The following is an 18,513-nucleotide window of genomic DNA, read 5'->3' on the forward strand; positions in this document are numbered from 1 at the left end:
ATTATTCTCAGGGACTTCCATTTACTTTGTTTTTAGTGCTAATTATCAAACGCTAGCATGCTAAGCTGGTAAACTAACATGGTGAATGCTCCGCTTTATAACTGCAATTACAACATTTACGCATTTATTTTAAAACACTGCTTTCACATATAATCTCTGCATCAGTTTGAGGGTCCCTGGCCTGAAAAACATTGAAGACTGCTGGTGTGTAAACTCGATTTTCTGCAGTTAATTTCATAAACGTAATTTAAACAATACTTCTGCAGTTGGAGAGAGATTCCAGTAACAGAAAACCAGTTTCTGCACACGGGCCAGACATGTATGTGACACGTTTTCTAGTGGGGTTTTACATGCATGCATTTGCATGACAAAAAAAATAGAAAGTGACAGGAGTGTGTCAGAAAGAGAGAAGTCGTCTTTACTCGTGGGACGTCTTTGTAGCCGAAAGCAAAACAGAGATGGAAATTAGTTTTAAAAAAAAAGGCCTGTTTACATTGCTGAATGCAAATTCAGGTGCATGTAGAATGGAAAATGTGATTTCTCCTGCTGCAGAACATTCACTCACAATGACGGGTGGATGGAATTATCTGTAGGATTTACTGGTAGACTGGACGTGAGGCTGGAGATGGATGACGGTAGATGAAACTTAGGGTGGGGCACATCTCAGGATACTTCAGATCCTTATCTCTCTGGCTCCTGTGATGAAAGATAGAAGAGAAAGGAAAGAAAAGCGAGGGATAGAGTTGAGAACAGGAACAGGAAACGGAATGAATAGACACGATAACATTTTTATTTCCTATCTTAAGGAGATGCAGTGCTTATTTTGTGTGCATATAAACACGGTGAATAATGTGCAGAAAGGAAGTTTACAAACTAATTTTAAACCATGCGCTCACACAGATACTCCTGTAGCTATCGATTACCGTCTTTGTCTTTGATTGCTGGGTCAGAACTGCTCAGTCTGACTGAAATCTATATCCAGCTAAAGTCTTAAATTCCTCTGAAGTGAACCAGAGTAGGTCGGTTAGGATCATATGTACATTAGGAGACAATCATGTGTCCCTCGTGGTCACAACCAGCTCCTCTAAAACTGAAGCCAAAGCAAGTAGAGCTCCCCCTGGTGGCTGGCTGCAGTACAGGTCATAAGCTCCACCTCCTCCATGTTAGTGGATGTGGCTTGGGCTGAAATTAAACACTAAAAGACACGTCAATTTATTTTATTTTATTTAGTTTTTCAATGTTCGAGTCATTTTAGATACTTAATATAATCCAGAATAGAATCCATCTTTGGAAAAAAATGTATTTGGAGTGCACTTTAATGTTTTAATGTGGCCCAAGTCCCGCCCACTAACATGGAGGAGGTGGAGCTTAAGACCTGTACTGCAGCCAGCCACCAGGGGGAGCTCTACTTGCTTTGGCTTCACTTTTAGAGGAGCTGGTTGTGACCACGAGGGACACATGATTGTCTCCTAATGTAGATAGATACTGCCACATTAAATTAGCTAATATATCGCTCTTATATAATATAATATCACATCCTGTTTCTATAGCGTCAAATAACAAACCAAAACAAAATGTATCCAAAAAAATTGACACTTGTATATGTGTCATTATTATATTAGCTACCTAAAATGACATAAATAAATTAGCTTAAGACCGATACCGTTGCCAGCCACCAGGGGGAGTTCTACTTGCTTTGGCTTCACTTTAGAGGAGCAGTTTCAACGTCCATCTTGATACAGTTGATGATTTTAACCCACAGAAAGTTGTGGGGCCCAGAAGAAAGTGTCCTCGCAGTGCTAGTATTCTATAGGACTATGGTCCCCATAACTACATAAAACCACGAGCACACACACACACACACAGGATTGTGTTTCATTAATGTCTATGAAAGAAAATCATCTGGTGCAGATTTTACCATCGTGTAACATAATATCAGGTCCATCCATTCAGTTTTTCAATAGAAAAAAAAAAAAAACTCCATTAAAGCACATTAATCCTGTCTACACAGTGTTATGATATAAAGATATATGAGAACAACAGTATCTCATTACCTTCTGTGCATTGATTAGCTAAATAATTCACTGCCTTTCCACATCAGTATAGAGACGACGATAAACCCCCTCAACCCTGTGAAGTCCGACAAATTAGATAAAATAATCCTTTATTTATCCCATCGTGGGGAAATTTGCAGCGTTGCACCAGCAGACAATTTAAGAACGGTGCACACAGGAGAAAAAACAAACAAATAAAATAAATAAATAAAATAGAATATGTGTAGTGCACATGAGAGAATATATATATGTAAACATAGTTATTGCACAGATGTGATGGTTTGTGTTGTGATTGTTCAGTGTGTGTGGTCTTTTATGGGCAATATAGATTTTCATACTGTGTTATAATTTCTTGTTGACATCACCGGTTTGAGAAAAAGCCACTGAGGATCAATTTTTTTGCATTAGAGGGCGGGGGAGGAGGAGCACTGGATAAAAAGAGGTGGAGAGAGACACTGTCTGGACACAGTGGCCAGTAAATATACTTTACATCCAGTTCTCGTAAGAAATAACGTGCTTTCACGCGATGCAGGTTTCTGTTGTACTGTCAGACTGGATTAACATGCATGAGTTCAACAGTTCAGCTGTGAAACGAACCGGGTCCCGTGTTTTTCTCGCTGGTTTTCAAAAGGTCACATTGGCAAATTGATCAGATCCAGGCAGAAAGAGGTCAGTCCCTTCGAGGCAGCCCCGTCTTAGCCACAGCAAATGCTCAGAGGGGGTTTTTTAGATACGACCTCCTGATTCGTGTTTACCTTCCAGGAGAGTCTCTGCCCTGCTCGTCAATATCACAGCTCCTCCTCGTCTGTGCCTCGAATACTAATGTGCAGCCGTGGCGGACTGCACTGTCATCATGGCTGACGAGCTCAGACACAAAGAGGGAGCTGTAAGAGGCAGGAACATGGTGGATAACCCGATACATCTCATCAGTACGGGATGGATGTTCGTGGCTCCCAGAGGACGATCCCCACTGAGTTTAGGGCGACGTTTAATTTAGTGCAAAGTAGTTCTGCTGGAAATTTAACAGTAGAAGAAGATGAAGCCGGACGACTCCACGTCTCCCACGTTTCAAGCACTTGTTTCAACGACTGGTTGTTTTTCTACCTCCATGTTTCTGTTTCCTAACCATTCATCAGGCACCCGTTGAAATACTTAAGACTTTTTCACCTTTGTGTAAATTTTCATTGAGAAAATCAAGATTAATGAATGTAACATACAGAATATGGTGGTAAACAAATGCAAACATGTATTTAGAGCTTTAGAACAAAAGTGCTGATTCAGGCAACATTATCACATTAGACAACATTAGGACACTTCTTCTTCTTCTTCATGGTACCTTGTAGACCACATTAGACCCGAGAATGTTTCCTTGATCTTCTCTGATCGGCTGAATAAAAACCACACACTTCTAAAATTCACTGAGAGGCACCAGGAAACAATTTAAAGCCTTTTAAAGCCTGAAAGGTGTCGCTGGTGATGCGTTAAAGCTCACGGTATTTGAATTACCGCAACTCACAGTAGTTTGCGCTATTGACAATATTCAAAGTGGTGTGGCTGAACACTGGGAAGTTGCGCTTTTGTCTGGAAGATCTTCGTAACATCTCATTTTTACCAACAAATTCCTCCAAATAACTCTGTCTTCCTGGGCGTCATCATTACCGTAAAAACTTTTTTCCCCCAGTGAGCAGCCACACCGTGAATTTTGTCCATTGGTGGGTTATGGTAGTTTAAATACCGCAAGCTTTTTTTTGTTATATGCGCAGGTTGATGTTCATGTGTGCGGAAGTTACCATAAATGGTTCCTTGCCCCATAAAGGGTTAACAGTATGGGGCGGCCCAACAGGATTTGATTTACTCTGCCATGGTCCAATAACGAATGGGAAATATTTTATTGCTCCGAATTTATCCTGATAGAGAAAACGGCTCGGACAACTCTCGCAGCATGTGAAGCTATTTGAACTGTTCACTAATAAGGACTGACGTCACCACCACTTCTTAGAACCCAATGTTGATGACTTTTTAGACCGTGGAGATTTATAGTTATTTAAATAGAGGTGGTCAAACCCCCTAGCTTAACTTTATTAGCCGTAGTTAGACTGAAACTCTAACTGTTTACTATAAGTTAGAATTATTCACTTTATTTAAACTTACATTTGTCCATAGAATACCATGTCTCCACAGTTTATTAGTCCAATCCGAGCAGGTCGGTCTGTTGTTACCATGCTTACATTTGCATTACATTAGCTCAGAGTGTCTCCGTGAGGTGTAGCGGCTTTATTTCCGACTGGCAGAGCTTCCCTGACCAGGGAGTCAGCTTTCTCAGATGAGACATTTTCCCATCTCAGAGTATGAATGCGCCGGAGGGAAATAACATCGCCCACTCCAAGTCTCCTCAGGCGCTCTGAGCTCAGGCAGCCAAGATGGCAGCGACTTCCCTGATGGGTGGCATATGTGCAGCCAGTGGCCTCGAGCGTCGAAGGTCCTGCTTGGCCTCCCTCACGAAAGACACATAACATAGAGACTGAAGGGTTTAGCAGGAGACATGGGCGGCTGCTGTTGCTTAACCAAGGTCTTTAAGTTTATATGATGAGACTCTAGCAAAGAAGGGAGGCAGTAAAAGGAAAATGTGGGTTTAGTCAAGGCTATTAGCCAAGTAGCCATTTGTGCAATCATTCAGGAAGACATCCTGCTGCAACACAACCAGTCAAACCGTTTCTACTCTCAGCATCCACTCCACTTCATGTTCCCTTCATTAGTTTACATTGAATAGTATTTAGCAGAATATTGTTATCAGAATATGAGTCTGGATTTCATTATGGGGCGTGCTTCAGACGATTTAAAGAAATAAAATGACACTGCGTCAGTCGGATAGACCTTCAACCAATCACAAAGTTATTTTGCTGTCAACTTATTTTACAACAGACTCTAAACAAGTCCCTTCTCCAACAGCAGACATTTTGTTGAGAACAAATTCAACATCACGGTGCTCAGATGACGTCTATGACTCAGTTCCTGGAAGACAGATTCCAGACCAACACTGCACCAAAAACAAATTGTGAGCAGGGAAGTTAGTTGGTCTGACGAAAAGATTTTGAAGCAACAGCAGATTTATGAAGCTGTGCATTTTTTCTTTTAAATGTGTTTTCCTCCAATGATTATTAAAGTCATACTTAATCACAAGGACATGAAAGAAATCACCAAAAGCTTTTTAAAGGAGGACAATCTCTGCAGAGTCTCTTGTGTCGTGATGGTATGGATATGTGCATCCATCACTGTTGGTCCATTAGTGTCTCAGTCCTCACGATGAACTGATGAGGCACACGGACAGTCTGGCAACATGAAAGATCACGTTTCATCCCAGGAGAGGAGGAAGATGAGGAGGAGGAGGGCGGAAGAATGGCTGTAATGGTCTCAATGAATGCAGCTGTCGCCCACGCGGTGCAATTAATAAAGACTCACTGGACCTAAACTGAAGGCTGATAGATGATTAACAACGCCTGGTGGCGTGAGAAGGCCCTCGGGGGGAAATGTAGTCAATAGTGGGCTGCAAAACTCGGTGGGTTTCATCATGTGGATGTGAACACATAAATAGTCACTGTATGTCTGAGAGCACGAGAAGATCATCCCACAGATACTTGGTTTGGGATAATTGTGAATTTGGAGGCCAGGTCAACACCTTATACTGTTCTTCAGGTTTTTTTGAGTCAAACTGTCATTGCGAGTGAGTGTACACTTGGTGAAGGGGTCGATACTGCAGCCTCCAGCCACCAGGGGGAGCTCTACTTTCACTTTTGATATAGTGAGTGTATTAGCATATTCTCTAAAATATGCATTTTCCTTGTCCATTCGTGCCAAAACAGTCCATTGAAATATGCTAACCGGTGTTTACAGGCTGTAGTGTTTGAGATATTTTGCCTCCAGCTAAGCCCCGCCCCTCAAAAAACATCACATTGTTTACAACCCCTGAAGGGGTCTGTAGATAGAGCTAAAGGACAAACAATTCAATGCAGAAATCTTAGAAAGCTAATGTCTTTGATTTTTGGATCTAACAAGATGGTGTGGTGGTTAGCACTGATTCCTCACAGCAAGAAGGTTCTGGGTTCTAATCCGTTCTGTGTGGCATGTTCTCCCTTTGTGTGTGGGGGTTCTCTCTGGATACTCGGGCTTCCTCCCATCCTCCAAAGACTTGCTGATTGGATTCATTGGTGATTCTAAATAAGACGTAGATGTGAGTGTGAATTGTTGTGTGTCTCTCTGTTTTAGCTCTGAGATAGGATCCATCCCCCCATGACCCTCCAAAGACGAGCGGTTACAGTGAATGAATGAATGAATGAATGAATGAATGACCTGGATTCCTGAAATGCCAATCGCTCACTTTTTAATATGAGCGTTCAGCGCAGATTCATTCCAGTGAGCTGTGAACTGAGTCTATAGCTGGGTTTACATAGAGCAAGATATTAGTAATACGATCAGATTCAAAACACCTCAATCAGAATAAACGAGCCCAAACTGAATGAAATTTCATTCGGGCTCACAGGGGTAGAATATTTCTTTTCCCAAACCAATTTAAAGTCATGTAAACAGAGAAACGGAACGACGTTCTGTCTGAGCATGCTCTGTCTTGACACAAACGCTCAGCGACATTTCCTCAACTGGTCTGCGGAGCCACAAAGAGCTTGTTTTTAATAATATCTCTGAAAGAACTAGACATTATCTCAATCTTAGACGCCAGAAAAGACAGAAATATCGAACTGTTTTAAAAGGTCCATCAAAAATTCATTGAAGCCAGGGTAATGTGGAACAAATTTGGAACCACTGGAAAAGACCGGTTACTATAAGGATAAACAACACAATAGAAACAGTGGATATGAACCCACAAACTCATTGAATCGAGCTGTCGATTTAATAATAAAACTGTAAAAACAATATCAACTACTGGTGATTGATTTCATCGATCTGCACATGGCACACGTCTGTGAAACGTATTAAAAGTAGTGGTGCATGTAAACATGCCAACATCCGATCAGAATACATCACCTTACATGTAAACAGGGACTTAAATGAGAAAAAACAGTGTCCATGTAAACCTGGCTACTGTCCGTGTCACACTACTACTCGACTTCCCCTTGAAACCAGCAGCCAGAGGCCGAGTGGGCGTTCACAGAGTGTGACGGACGTAGTTATGACCGATGGCTGCTACAGACAGGAGGCTAATGCATGTAAATGTACACAGGCGTCATCTGCTTCTGCATCCCCTTCACATACAGAACATGAAACAGAAACAGCACGAGGGGGAAAAAGGGCAAAGCAAACAATATTTGCAGAGTGATGGTGGAAGCCACATCATTAGTGGTGGTAATATAATGCTGCAGTGTCAGCATGTGTAGCTCCCGTGTGTGACAGCTGCATTATGACGTTATCGACTCAGCTCATGTAATGTCTTTTTTCTTTTCTATGATCTTTAAAAGTTTATAGATGCTGAGCCAACAGAAGCGCTGGTTACGAGCTCCTCTCCCACGTCGCTCGTGCTCGGTGAACAGTAATCCAGTTCCTCTTATTGATTTCCGCCTGCGAAGGCTTCACAACATGTGCACAACAAATCACTGCGGTTTGACAAGCGAAACCTGCAAACGAGCAGGCGACACTGATTGATAAGACTGCGAGGATGACGCACAATCTGTGTCGCTCTTACGTAACGAGCAGTTCAAACTTTAATGAACGTGTCATAAAAATAAAAGAAATTCTCCGGGCTGCTCGGTTCGCAGCGTTGAGTTCTGCAGTTCAGGGCCAACGTGTGCTGATTAATAATTCAGAGGCCATCATTGATCTGTCCCTCAGCTTCTCTGCAGTCAGGGATCAGGACAGAGGCTTTCATCTGGACGTGAAAAGCTTTTACAAACCGGAAAATAAATAAATAAATAAATAAATAAAAATAAGGATAAATGTGAAACTATCGTGGTTTCAGTTTGAGTTTCCGTGAATCTGCGTGGTCACTGTAATATGAGCTGTAAGCAGGGAGTCTGTAAGTCTGACCGGAGGACATTTAAATAATTACTTCTGCAGCCTGAAAAATAGTCTTATTAATGTAAAATGAATCTGTTGTGGTCTTGTTTTTTAAAGGCTGCAGCTACTGGTGGTTTATTAGATTTTATTACACTGCTGTATCTCTTATATTTGCCCATGGTGGTAGAAAAATGACTAATAAAATGACTAGTAATACAATGTAAATAAAAATTAATAGAAATTCGTCATTCCATTTGGGTTAATTCCATTATGGCATAATTTTTAAACATGTAAACATTTGCTTAATTTCATTGTATTCATGCTTCTGCACAGTGTCCTTAAATTGCTTGTATTTAAAATATCAAATCATTAGAGCCCACCCACAAATTATTTTGATGGCAGGAAGCTGCAAATGAATGAATATTCCAAGCAGTAATGGATTATTTTATACAAGCCGTGCATGATTTTTATGAAAACAGAACTAATTATATTATAATTAAGCCCATTTTTAGTCACTGAACTGCGCTGAAAAGCTGATATGCACCAACTTCTACTGCTCCTAATTACTTATCAACGTCTGCTCGCTGTAACATTAGCATTAACTTCTATGATAATTTAGCCTTCTGACTTTATCCAACTGTTGCACTAATGCACTAATCAGTTAACTACGTTCACCACATTCCTCATTAGAGATGAGCTTCTTAGCTAATTAGCACCAAACTCCAAGCACAGTTTTGGGAATGTCTTTAACTTCCTGAGACCTGGCGTCCTCAAACGGGGACATTAGGTTTTAGGTTTGTTGCAGCTTTTTCTGCTTCATTCAGACCTGTTGTCCTCATAATGAGACGCTTTTATTTCTCATGTACTGGTAGCGGAGGGTCAATACACTTGTTCATTTGTGCTAATTAACTTTTCCAGTTTGATATGACATGAAAACTTAACATATTCACATGTACTCGTTTGAGGACATTGGGTTTTTATTGTTTCCAATTCTGCTTTTGCGTTAAAATAAACAGTTTTTTTGCATTTTGGTTCACATTGGTGATTTAAATTGTAATATACAGTGACATAATCCCTGTGTTCACCTAATTTTTCAAAAAACTACCTCCAGTTCAAAGATGATGCTTGTTTTTTTTATACTTCTTAGGTCCTACTCATCCCAAATACCTGATGATCTTAATCTCATCTTAAAGAAATTAAGATGCATTCCAAACAATGTCTTTGTTCTCAGGAGGTTAAGGGATAAAAGTCCTGATTTATTTTACCATCTCATAGCCGATAATAACATAAAACGAAGCATAAAACCACATGGTGGTGCTAGAAGAAAAGTCACAGGCTCAGAATACAGGACAGATTTCTGCAGGAGTCATGTTTACATCAGTGACCGAATGATCTGCGACTGGATGGAGGAGGACGAAGGAGAAACGTGCTCTGTTTGCAATGCACTCGCTCAGAGACGTACTTCAAAGAAAACTCAGTAAAGGCCGTTAGAAACACTGCATGCCTCCTTATCTGAATATGTGTGAGAGAAGTGAGAACGATGTGAGGAGGAGCTGGAGACATTCAGAGGGAGAGAAAAGCATCGTGTCCGGAGAGAAGGGCGTGGCCCGTTAACAGCTGTCTGACATTTAGAGGAGAGGCTGGAGGTTATCTGAGCCCGAAAGCTGCATCAGCGCCGCTTCAAAAGGGGATTTCGACAATTTGCCGAGACATTTAAAACACAAAAGGCAGCGTAGGCAACGCCCTCTCGGAAGAGCCACTTAGAGGCGGCGGTGATTAAAGAGGCCCCGGGGCACATGGACGGATGGAGAGGTTGCTCTTTTGCAGGAGAAGCAATTTACATTTTGAATAACTTGAAATAACAAGGTGTTGTGGTGTGAATCCCTTCGAGACAGTTCACCTTTCGTTACTGCTGCAGTGTTCGTGTCGACTCTGGTGTTAATAATCAGAATAAAACAGCCTCGTGGAATTCAGATCAGATGTAGACCTTAAATAACCATGTAAACTCTTGATGTTTCTGGTTTCTCTTTAAATATTGGAATAAATCCGTTCAAAGATGAACCACAGCTGGAATCCATGTGGACAGAAACGATGGAGACGTCTTGGTTCTTCTTCTACTTAATCTATTCAGCACTGAAGAGAAAGTTAGAGAAAAAATCCTCCTCCCTTTCCTTCTTCCTTGTTCTACTCAAGCAGAAACCTCCAGGTCTGAATGATGAAGCCCAGTTTTTGCTAAGTGCAAAAAAACTGCAGTTCATCAAGTGGCCACTAGAGGCTCCAAAAGGGAGAAAATCCCCATAGACCCCCATGTTAAAAAGCCCAACTTTAGAGCATTATTAAACATGTTTACAGCCTGGTACAAAAAAACGATTTTGGTCTCAATAGTTTATGTCACGATTCATGTGAATGTTTTTCTAACTTGTTCACGCTTTGAGCGACAGGTGTTAGCCTGAGCTAACAGGTAGCGGAGAGTTGTGTGGGCGGGTCTCAACGTCCGACACAACCCCCCTTATGTCCATATTTGGAGTATCTGAGTGTGGGCGGAGTAAAGCTCATCCAACATGGCGGCCACAGGCTCCGCCCACTTCAGGCGTCATTTTCAAGGTTCAGAATCCATGTGGTGACGTCACAGTGGGTTTGTCCATAGTATAAACAGTCACTGGTTCTACTCCTTCTTCTTCTCCTCTTTCTCTTCCCTCCTCTGGAATCCATGTGGACAACAACATCTTCTTCTTCTGCTCCATCAATTGAATGTTGTCAATAAAGTCGGTAAAATCTTTAGTTTGGTTTCTGTCAGATTTGAAGCCTTCTGCCAACAGAACCTCGTTATCGATGAGCAAAATTATTATTATGGACGACATGATGCAGCTTAAATGAATATTAGTCAGTTCAGTTAAAAAAGACACTCAGGTCTTTGTTCTTATTTTTAGTGATTCAGTTGATTCTATAGCAAATAACTAAAAATAAAATACTTCCAGTCATCATCATCCTCACCTTATAACCGTCTACATTTGGATGAAGTAAGAAATGAGGAACCTGGAGGATGAAATACTTCTTCCATGCTCTTTGGAAACTATTTCCATCTGTCTGTGTGAGCTCAAAGAGAATAAAGGAAGACAAGAAATAACACAGACAGTAAAAATGTCTGGACTAACCTTTGTTTAGACATTATCTGAGGCGCTGACATCCGGCTCCTTGGACTTTAGCGTCAGAGTCTCTCTGTGCTTAAGTCAAATGTCGTGATTCATTGGTTTACAGTGGGTCAGGCTGGCAGAGCTCGGAGTCTATTTCAGTTTGCCTCCGTCCCACCCAGCAGCTGCTGTTTGAATCACAGCTGTTTCAAACGTCCCCTTCCCGAAACAGACGATCCACTCGCTTCCCGCTTAATAATAACATCTCCCCGGGTCTATATTTATTCGGCTAACATGCGCTTCCTCCTCCACGAACTTGGTACTCGGGAATGTGGGTCAACGACATGTTTCTGAAAGAGAAAAGAAAAAAAAGTTCCTGAGACAAACTCTAAACCTCAAAGTCAGATTCTGGTCTGGATGTTTTTTAATCCTGCATGTAGAAATGAATGAGTCAGCAGCAGTGATTCAGCATGCTAACAGTTAAATAGGTTAGCGTGCTGCATGCTAATCGTTATTTTCCTCCCATTAAGTTAAATGGACAGAAGAGGTTTTCTCATGGTAATTTATCATTAAAGGAAACTAAAATATTAAAATTAAATCAAATTAATGTCAAGTCACTATTGACTTTTAATGTAGGTCTTTCCAATTAAAAAAAGATTGAACATGCATTTTTATTATGTAAAAAGAGTGAATTATCCCCAAACAATATTAAATTGATTGAAATGTTTTAAAACAGTAGTTAATTATAAGACATTAACCATGTCTATTGAGATTTTTTTCACTTTCCAAATTTTTAAACCAAATGAGTTGAGCCCCTCTGATCTAAAGTCCCGGGCTCATGAATCTGTTCAACATTAAATCGCCTCTTTTAAAAGCGGGTCGTCGAATATTAGATTCTGTGGTTCAGAGCTGGGGATGCTGCTCGTAGCTGTAGTGTACGAGGCGTTCCTGAACGCAGCATGAGGCACCGGATTGAGCGGCTTGTAGGTGTTGAACCGTTCCGGGCCGATCCTGTTCCTTCATCCTCATCCTCATCCGCAGCAGCAGCAGCTTCAGCAGCAGCAGCAGCAGCATCACCGCCGCCCCTCCCTCAGCTCAGCTCCATCCGCCCTGGAGGACGGTAAGACGCTCAGCAAACGCTTATTTACCGCTTTTCCTGCAAGACGAGGCGCAGGATTCACGCTTCTTATCCGCCCGGAGGCTTTGCAAATCCATCCATCCGTATTTCCATCCACCCATGCATCCATCTGCGGTGCGCGCTGTTGTAGACGCGTAAAAATCGGCCAGTGCTGGTGAGAACAGGCTCCGGTGGCTCGTCTTTTTATTTATTTATTTTTTAAATTCTAAGAGCGCATCTTTAAAATCTGGACGCAGATGATCGAAGTCAGTGGAGGAATCTGCACCGACAGGGACGCGGACGTGAAACAGTGCGCGCTGGGTGTTTTCAGAGGCCGTGGGCTCCGCGCTGTGAGTAAATGATAAGTGTGATAATAATAATCCACGCATCAGCTGCGCATAGGTGTTTACACGCTGTTTCTAACATTCTGATTTGCATAATGGTGCATTTTAGTCACAGCCTTGGAAGCGGGATTTTAGAGAAACGAGCCTGAAATGTAAATTGTCATGACATATAAGTTCCACTGAGATATTCTTGTAGAGAAATTCACATTTTTTGTAGTTTTTTCAACTTTAACAGTCACAATTTGCCCAAAACTTCGGTTATTTAACCAAATAATAACTGTCTGTAGCGTCTTCCCTGTGTATATTCTCTTCTTCTTCTATAAGATGAGGGTGTTGTGATGTGATAAAAGGCCTCCAGCATCTCAGTGTAAACAGTTTGACTCATGCTCTCATGCTTATTGTTCATTTGTCAGTTCCCTCGCTGCTCTCGTTCAGCCGAGTAAATTTGGGTGACCTGATTTTTTTCAGGTGGGGTGAAATAAATTAATAAAAATAAAAATAAGAGTCTTCTGACCTGAAGGCAGCAGCTCATTTGTTCACGTGAAAACAGTAAATGGGATGTGGATTAGTCTTCACCCTCCAATAACCCCAAACTTATGCAACAGACTAGACAAAGAATTAAACAAATAAATAAAAAGTCCTAAAATAGACACAACCTGACAGATGTTTAATCCAGGGACGTGTGAGGTGAAATTAAATTTTATTTATTTAAGTCTGAGTGAGATTTGTCATGATGTCATCAGTCAACAATGTTCAATATTCAGATATTCATCAACTATTGTGAGAATTTAATTAAAAGAATAAACAATTTAACAAGTAAAATGTAATTCTCATCTCATCTGAGTCCAATTAGAGTTTTGTTTTGTTTTCTGAAACAATTCATCAATGAATCCATTTAAAAAAAGCAGTTATTGATATTATTGATTGTTTTTAAGGCCAAACTGCCCAAAAAACAAATGTTGGTTGCAGATTTTAAAATATAAATGTTCGTTTTTTTATCCTTTAATCTGATTAATCCTTGTGTTTGCTGGAGGTCGTTGGGTAAAAGAAACAAGCTAAAGATTTGAGTTTTTTAACTTTCAGTTAATTTAGCCTGTGAAATGTCAGCAAAGGATTAAAAGACCTCAGGAGAATTTTCCAGAGCGGAGACGTAGGAAGTAGGAAACTGGTCAATATTGTGGCATTTCTGCTTAAAATGGGACCAAGAATATTATAAAAATGCTCTGCCTGAAGGTCGTTGGAGGCACAAAACAGTCAATTTGAACCTAATTTCGGTTAAAACAGACTCAAAGGTTAAAGCTGCCCCCCCCCCCCCCCCCCCATCCTTTACTATGACCTGTCTTTGAAATGTCCTTGAGCTGAATTCATCTTCCTCCCCGACTCTGGGATCCGAGCAAAGCGGCTCAGGTCAGAACCGACTCTCCGTTCACAGTGGCTCAGATTAATAATCTTTGTGTTATTACCTCCTCCTGCCCCGTGAAGCCCCTCAGTGATTCAGGGGGGTGTTGGGGGTTGTAAGGGGGGATGAGGCCGAGTGCTGAGCTCAGCGGGATGAATCCGGGTGTGGAGAAGAGAGCGTCTCTCGGACGGAGGTGTGGCCCACGCTGCCTGGTGTTACATTCACTCCTCTAAAAACAGCAGAGGCGTGGAAACGCTCAGAGGAAACACGTCAGCGTCTAAAAGCAGACGCTCTGGATCTGGAGAACGAGCAGAGGACGTCCAGGACGAGTCCTTCCTGGAATATTTAACCTGCATCCAACCACAGCGCCATCAACGTGATTCCTAAACAACAGAGAGAGAGAGACGAGTCAGACTGACTGGTACCATGGAAACATCTGGATCAAACCAATGGATGATGGATGGAAGATTATCGGATGGATGGTTGGATGGATGATGAATGGTCTTTCCTCAGATTTCTTTACAGCATAAAATTCAACACATATATGATATAAAAAAATATCCATGAATCTATTAAAATATCTGAGGTTCACAACAAACCGCTTCCTGTTAACAAGCTCCGCCTCCTGCTCACCTCAGCCCAGGTTTTCCTAGATTATCTGCAGGTGTGAACAACCAGGCTGGAATAAGTTACTACTGTCTCCTGTTCAGTTGTTTTCCTTCTTCATGTCTGAAACAACAAGACGTGGTTGGAAAGTTTGGTCGTGCTGTGCAGATCTGCAGCCGTTATCTCCCACCACCTGTTTCTAACAAAGCAGCTCATTCATTCATTTCAAAGCTCTAGTTGTTTTCTGCTCAGTCGGTTTCTCTTTTTAACGATCCACCAGTCGCCTGCTTGACTCCTGTGATTAGGCCAAAGACTTATCAAATTATAATACTCTAGCATTATCCATTGCAAAGTATGTGAATTATAAAGTTTAAATGTTCCAGTTCAAGCCAAGCACCAACCTCTAGGGCATGAGTGTCAAACATATGGCCCAGGGGCCTCCATAGGGTCTAATCTGTAAAGTTCAGAAGTTACATAGAATAGAAGACTCTATAACTGCAGTTGTTCAGTAAAAAGTACCTGCTATTCCTACTTTCAACCCTACGGTTCACACTGTGTTAGTCAGAGTTAACACTGAGACCCAGAACTAAAAATAAATTAACACTTTAGTACCAAAACCTGCAGCTCCTTTAATGTCCAAAAGTGAGTTAATCCCCATAGACCTCCATGTTAAAATGTTACAGCAGAAATAAACATGGTACAGAAATATGCTTTGGTCTCTAGAGCCGATTTCTCCACAAATACACGAGGCAGTTTAAATTATATCAAGTATTAACGTTGCAGAATTAAGGGCGTGGCTGCTTTGAATGACAGCTGACTTTACCATAGACTGTATATAAATATGGACAACGTGTCTCCACTTCCTTTTATTGGCCAGAGTCTGATCAGTCCGATCTGAGGGTGGAGCCACGTGGATAACGATGCCCCGCCCACACTTCCTCCAGACTCATTCGTGTTTTCGCTAAATTAACACTTTGCTCTGCTCCACCTCCACCACTTACAAAGAAATGTTGGATTATACACAGTCCTTACTCTTTCCTATCTCTCACAGATCCAGGAGTCGCCAACAAAAATGTCCAACACAATGTCACTTGAACATGCATTAACATGCTAACTACCTAAAAAGACAGAGATAATTCTTGAAAAAAATGTATGCGTTTTAGTTTGGCCCAAGTCCCGCCCACTAACATGGAGGGGTGGAGCTTATGGCCTATATTGCAGTCAGTCACCAGGGGGAGCTCTACTTGCTTTGGCTTCACTTCGCTCTGCTCTACCTCAACCAGTTACAAGGAAGTGTTCGATTATAGACTGAACTTATTTTTAAAAATAGTTTTTACAACTTTCATGGTCCCACTTGTATGGAGCGGTTGGCATGGCAACTGGTTGTCGCCATTATGTCGCATCCTGTTTCTATAGCGTCAAATAACTAAAACTAAACTTATACAAAGAAGCGACACTTAAACATGCATTGAACATTATATTAACTACTTACAATGACTGAAACTGTGGGGGCGGAGCTTATGACCTCTACTGCAGCCTCCAAACACCAGGGGGAGCTCTATTTGCTTTGGCTTCACTTTAGAGGAGCAGGTACTTCTTTATATATATAGTTGCGTGTTTCTAATTCATATGTATATATAACCAGTGCTGGTTTTATTGACGTGAACCTTCCGGCTGCACGGAGACGTTAACATCCTGAAAACTGCTGCCGTGCTGCAGGCGACTAATTCGGACCTTTTGATTATTTCCCTGGAGGCTCACCTGACAAAAAAAAAATCCATCTGTGTTAACACACGTGACGGAGAAAGCAGCAGATACAAATCACCTTCAAGTCACAGCTACGTCCCCCCGAGGAGACGCTTTTTCATAACTCTCCGTCCCCGCTGCTTTGAGTCATGATTCACTTTAAGGTTTCATCGCCTGCAGTTACAGCATCACACGAGTCTGAGGATTTACCAAAACAGCCTTAAAAAAAGAAATATGCTCCTGAGCTTCAGGTAGAATGAAACTGAAAATATTACCAGGGCAAAATTGGTCCTTTAGAAAAAAAATAAAATTAATACTGGCAAAAATTACATGAAAAGTGTTGGCTTCATAAATTATTATCGATTATTTTCTCCACTATTAAAAGCAAACTAAAGATTTTATTTTATGGCCTGAACCTTAAGGTTTTTGTTTCAGTGTCAACGTTGTCATGAATCCTGCAGCAGATTCACACGGTTAGAAAACAGCAGCTAAAATAAACGGACGGAGCATAAATAGATGTTGAGTACATTCAAAATAAGAATCATTTTGTTGCTCCCATTAAAAACAATAATGTTGCTGCTTTAACCCTTTGAAAGGCATCGTGATGGTTGATCTTTTTTGTAGTAGTAGACAATAAAATGATTAATTTCTCATTTTGTACCCGTTTTCTAACCATTGCGAGTCAATCAGTTTGTAAAATGCACAAATTTTCTCCTGTGTGAACACATTATATATACAAATATCTAAGCTGTGGCCTTTTATACTTTTTGAGGCTTCAGTATTTATATTGTATCAATCTATACAATCGCATGAACATTTAAATAATGACATGTCAGAATACTCGGTTTGCAGCGCACGCGTTAATGATATTTAAGGAAGTGTGGAAGTCAAAGGGTTAAAACGTTCGCATGGTAACTGCTTGGTTGGTGAACAAGTGCAGCATAATAGGATTAATGTCAGCGTTCATATTAAAGTACAGCTTGGTTATTAAATTATTCATACATAAAATGCTGCTCCTTGCACAGAAAAGAGAGTTGCAACTAAGAAAACTGTCTTTATTCCCTGTTTTTTTACTGAGTTGGTTGGAAAAATCTTTCAGGATTCTGTGAATACTATGAATTAAACCAGTAGCGATGTGGCCAGAGATGATTTGAGACTCTACTGGAGCTCTATAGGTAAAAATATCTGCACTAGATTCTGATCAACAGAAGAAATAAAACAAGGCTAGTGCCACTTATTTTCTGCTGTCATTTAAAACTGTATTTAAAAGCTTTCTGGCCCTCGAGGAAAACAAATACTAAGAGAGATCAGGACGTTACCACACAGGTTGACATGAACACAAACGGGCGTGAGGAATAGATAAGAGGCCGGGCAGATTATACTGCAGGAGCTCGACGAGTGGACGGGCTTCAGGTGTGGGCGAAACTGATTACAGAGAAGGAACTGATTGAATCTCCACGCCCAGAGACATGAGGGAGCAGAAACACCGGAGCAGCTTCATGTGTGGAGGAGTTTTTAAATTGCTTTTAAATAAGCTTCAAACATCTCCAGTTAATTAACGTTTACAGAACCTGAAGGTTTAACTCTGTGACTCTGGTGTAGGCCGACGAAGAAGTCGGAAATCCATCCCGTAGTTGCTGAGATATGGTAATAGGTGTCGTATTTCTCCTAAAGAAACATTAGAAACCGATTTAGTTTGCCTGTGATGGAGCGTTCCCAGAAACAAACAACAATTATTTTTATGAGGTAGTAATTACAGCCTGATGAAACATGAGCCAATAACTCAACTCGTTGTTTTCATCTTCTCCTGCTGCAGCTAACAACCCGCTGACCGGCCTCAGCGATTACTGCAGAATAACTGATCATTAATCATAACCAAGCAGCTGACACTTTAAAGACTGAACAAACAGCGACCTGCCAGACAAGTGAACATGTTTTCAGAGAGATTCTGTGGAATTAAATGTCTTTGATGAATCCATGTTTGTTGAAAATCTCTGAACCTTTTACTGGAGAAACTGAAAAACATGGTTCACAAAGAGTTTCTTAGGGACAAGCACATTTACCAATGTGACAAACACATTAATCCGTCACTAAATAAAATACAACACATCTA

At 41.1% G+C, this 18,513-nt stretch overlaps 1 protein-coding gene and 1 long non-coding RNA gene across 4 annotated transcripts in view; one reads left to right on the top strand and one right to left on the bottom strand.

Moving 5' to 3' along the window:
* The window catches only part of map1aa (microtubule-associated protein 1Aa), a 39,511-nt gene that overhangs the window by 4,706 nt on the left and 16,292 nt on the right, over positions 1 to 18,513 (top strand). The window contains exon 1 of one of the 3 annotated variants that reach the window (XM_047579995.1): positions 12,245 to 12,308. The exons of 1 other annotated variant lie outside the window; for it this stretch is intronic. The gene's annotated coding sequence lies outside the window, so the exon portion shown is untranslated. Of the gene's footprint in view, positions 1 to 12,244; positions 12,309 to 12,595; positions 12,656 to 18,513 lie in introns of those variants that run through there. One more of the 3 variants, XM_047579996.1, reaches the window with a different exon arrangement.
* On the bottom strand, positions 526 to 12,654 carry LOC125005050. The gene is made up of 3 exons (XR_007112412.1): positions 12,337 to 12,654; positions 11,213 to 11,538; positions 526 to 696 (listed from the first exon to the last, which is right to left on the bottom strand). It is a non-coding gene; the product is annotated as an uncharacterized LOC125005050 (long non-coding RNA).

The sequence above is a fragment of the Mugil cephalus genome, chromosome 3 (genome assembly GCF_022458985.1).
Source record: "Mugil cephalus isolate CIBA_MC_2020 chromosome 3, CIBA_Mcephalus_1.1, whole genome shotgun sequence".
Lineage (NCBI taxonomy): Eukaryota > Metazoa > Chordata > Actinopteri > Mugiliformes > Mugilidae > Mugil > Mugil cephalus.